Below are 4592 nucleotides of genomic sequence, written 5' to 3'. Positions count from 1 at the left end.
GGGGAGATCACCAAGCACTTTTGATTGTATCATACTTTGTTTTTCATTATTTACTAACCAAAATTCCGAAAATATGTCAATGTATAGTTTGTTGCTTTTGTAGGTAGTGTGTATGCTCACCCATGCTATATCAAGTTCATATCTAGGGTTTGAGACCCTCATTGCAAGTAGTTCACTTTGGCTCTAATCATCAGATTTAAATCCCCATGATCTTCACTTGTCATTTTTATCAAGAAATCACCAAGAGTTTGAAGCTTGTTTTACTTGGGAGCCCTAATTCATTTGGGTGTCTTGTGTGACTTCCTCAATAAGTTTCTTCAATATTTGATCAAATATTTCAAGGTATACTTCATATTACATCATCTTACATATATATGGTCCTCCATGAGTCCAAAAAGTCAAGAGAATTTCAAGCTATCAAGATGGTTCATGGTGGTTGACCAGAGAAAGTCCACTGGTCAAAACTGGGATTCCCTAGACCCTATCTGTATATAATTGTTGTCATTTGAAAATGATACCAAGAGAAAAGTCACTCAAAATAACAACTTTCATGTTTAAGTCAAGAGCTATTTTTTCTTGGAAAGTCATTTTTTATGATGTAAGATTATAGGTCATTTTGTCAGAACCCTTGTTTGGTGGTCAACTTCCCAAGACCATAACTTCCTCAATTCGTTTGAGATGAGATCCATTCAAACTCCATGATCAAATTCAAGATGTCTAATTCAACTTTGATGTTTGTATAAAGTACAAATTCAACTTGAAAATGCATGTGCCAAGAGGAAACATTATAGGTCATTTTGGGCCAATACCATTGAACAAGTGATTTTCCTCAACTTCTAAAATGCATAACTACTTCATTCCAAATCCAAATGAGGTCAAATTATTGACCAAATTGAATATGTTTGAAAGAGCTACAACTTTGGTGAAGGAATGTTTTTCATTTGAAGTCCATAGCAAAAGTTATTCAAGGTGGAAGAAGTGAACATTTGACTTGGGACTTAGAACATTTTCAAATATGTTTGATTTCCCAAACTTCCACCTCAAAATTCATCATGATCAAAGATTCAAATGAAAAAGTGTTCAACATGAAAGTTGTTCCCCTTGATCTCACCTTTTCAAAAAGTCAAAGATCATCCCATTGGATCAAAATTGAAGGGCTTGCGCATGGGTGCAATGTGAGGTACCATTTGGAAGAAATTCATGATCCAATTCAATTCAACAATGCATGGCTTAATGCAACACCTTCAACATGACATGTGCAGACTTTTGGCCCTTTGTCAATCATTTTTTGGCCTTTGTACACGCCCATGCAAGCTCATGATGAAGGTTACTCTTTTTGAACTTTGAAATGAAAGTGTGCAGAAAGCAATGGCATTGGCTATAAATACAAGAGCAATGAGATCAAAACTCAATGAACACCCTGCCCAAGCTTTGCTAGACATATCCAAACCCTCATTTCCATAGAATTTCTAAAGATTTATCTTGAAATCGAGCTCGAACTGCATCTTCTGTTTTAAGTTCAAACTCCAGAAATTCACTTCCCTTTTCATCTCAATTGGCTTCTGCAAGCAAGAGGAAGAGAAAGCAAGCAAATCTAGATCAAAATCAAGTGAAATTGGATCAACTCAAAGGTGATTTTTCAGAAACTTCATCTCTTCGATTCTCTCTCAATTCTTCACCATTCATTGTGATTTTTAGTTGGATGAAGTCCTACCAATGTAGGCAACAAGTTTGAGTTGCTTTGAGGTCAAATCAAAGCAACTCAGTTCATGATCCTCAAAATTCAAATCCCTGTATCTTTTTATATACTTGAAATTAGAGAAAATTGAGGCCAGATTCGAGCTCAAGAGCATTTTTTCTTTAAATCCATGTCTTTGTGTTTTCATTTTGTTGATGGTTGATGGTGGACCAGTCCGGTGAGTTCCACCGGAGAAGAAGACCGGAGTCCTAGCTCCGGTGGTGTGTTGTCACACTTCTCAACCACAGGATCCATTTAAAATGTTTTAATCTTAGCCCTTGGTTCTGATTACCACGCGTACAACGCATTTGACTTGGTGCATGGTGGAACGCGCGCGTGTGACCATCAGATCTTCCACCTCAATTAATGAGGGAGATCTGATGGCCCCTAATTTTCCATATTTTTTGATTTTTTATTTAATTGTTTTATTTTGATTAATTCATATTTAATTTCATTTTTTATCCAAAAAATATGGGACTTTCACCAAAAATATATAAATATTTTCCTCTTTCATTTTTTGAATTAAATTTTTTTTTGGAGTAATTTTGTTATTATTCATGAATTAATTGTTTTTGTGCATATTTTAAATTGTTTAAAAATGCTTCTGACTTTTCAAAAATCATGATTTTTTTTGTCTAAGGTCCTTTGACCTTGTTTGACCTAGGATAAATCTCTTGGCCATTTATTTGGTGTTTTGAAGAAGTTTTAGGTTTTGACCAAACTAAATTTAATTTAAATGCATTTTTCATTTGATTTTTATTGACTTGTATAGAAATTATGTTGAGCCATTTTTATTGACTTGTAATGTTTGACTATGTGTTTGGGCCTTGGTCAAAGTTGATTTGACTTTTGTTAAGTTAAAATAATTGGATTTAGAGGATTGATGAAATGAATGATTTTAATTTGATAAAATTTCTCCCATGACCAATTTGTGTTTCTCTCATCTCCCCTCCATCTTCATCTTCAATCCCATTCCATCTCATCTCTTTCATTGACCAATGAAATCTCAAAATCCTAAGGCTAATTGGTTCATCAATTACCTTGTGTTAGATGAACCAATACAAGTATGGATGAGATAGGTCCATCCTTTTGATCTTTTCTTTTAGTTTGTGGTATGTTTTAGGAGTTTGGTCCATTATACCAAATCTCTAACATGCATTAGCACCTAAATTTTTATTGCCCGGTCTTAGATAGTTGTGACTTCTACATAAGTCCAATTACGGTTGCTTAACATAGAGCTAAATTTGACCCTAAAGGCATAACATTCTAGTAAGTGAGATTGTAAGTCTCCCATATTTCATGGTATTGTCTGGAACTTAGCCTTTTTTCCTTCCTTTGGAAGATGTCTTGGTTCAAGGATCCATGCTTGTGAATAGATGGTTGAGTGTTCTCCAAAGAATGACTTAATCAATTGAAAAGCAAAATTCCACTAACATCTAATTAACTTTGACTAACACTAACTATTATTAACTTTTCTTTACTTTCAAGTCATTTACTTTATGAAATTTAATTTCAAGTCATTTACCATTCATTTTTCATTTACATATCATTTAACTTGTTTATGTTTATGTCATTTTCACTTTGTCATTTGAGCCATATATTGTGATTGTATCTATTTGTTTGTGTCTTTTGCTTGTGTTTATGGTCTTGGGACCTTAACATACTTAATAAATAACAAAAACCCTAAAAAAATGTTTGTGTGGACTGTTGGGTTTGATATGAGCTTTTGGACTAAGAATAGGCAATATTCCATATGCAAAAAGGACTTTGCCAATGCCAACATTTCTGAGACCAAGTTATTATGATTTGAGCTTTCATCTGATGCAAGTATTGGGATCCACTTGAGTTCATCTGCTACATGGTCTTGATGCAACTTCTATTTTGATCTCATGCTACACCTTATTCTGAGCAAAAATCGAGAAGTATTTCATCTGATACACGAGAAGACAAAGAAGACTGTTAGCTATGAATTTGTTTGCTTTGATGTGGCCATCTTTATTTGATGCTTTGCTCTTCATATTGCTAATTGCTTGTTGATTATTTCTTGATTCAAAGTCCAGAAGGGAAAATGGGTTTTCTATATGACATTCTTGTCTATTGGATTTCATCCAATTGGTCAAATCTTTTCAACTCTTAACTTTTAATTTTATGCTTAGGATTAGTCTCTTCATCTCCTCCCACTTCTTAAATTTCAAAATCTCTCCCCCTTTTCAAAAACTTTGTTTGTTTGTGATTTTAAAACTTAGACTTTATTCCAAACTAGAAACTTTGACCTTATGCCATTGCTTTTTTTTAAACTCTCTTCTTAAATCAAACTTGTAAATGAACTTAACCATATTGACTTAAAATTTCAAAAGACAAAAAAAACTAACACTCATTCAAACTTTTGGACCTTTTGTGCCTCTCTTAAACTTAACTTTTTATTAAAAGTAATCCACTCATTTCGAAATTGTTACCACGAACTACGAGGTTTTGATCCCTCATTTTTATGCTGGTACGTTCGCACAAGTCCGAAGGTCTTGTCAAACACAAAAATAAAATCAATAAATTATTTTCTCATCCCCACACTCTATTTGTTGAAAACATATTTTATACCAAAAACACATACACACATAAAAAAGGGCTCCCTAGGAGTACCTATGACACTTTGGGTCCTAATACCTTCCCTCTGTGTAACCAACCCCCTTACCTATAATCTCTGGCATTTTACTAGTTTTAATTTGAAAACTTCTTATCTTTGGGTTTGGTTCATACTTTTCCTTTTTCCTTTGGAAAACCATAAAAGTGCGGTGGTGACTCTGGTTTTATTGACGTTAAACTTATCCATAGTTTGATGGTCATGAATTTACCGCTA

This window comes from Lathyrus oleraceus, chromosome 7 (genome assembly GCF_024323335.1).
Source record: "Lathyrus oleraceus cultivar Zhongwan6 chromosome 7, CAAS_Psat_ZW6_1.0, whole genome shotgun sequence".
NCBI lineage: Eukaryota > Viridiplantae > Streptophyta > Magnoliopsida > Fabales > Fabaceae > Lathyrus > Lathyrus oleraceus.
Note: the sequence above shows the minus strand (reverse complement) of the source record.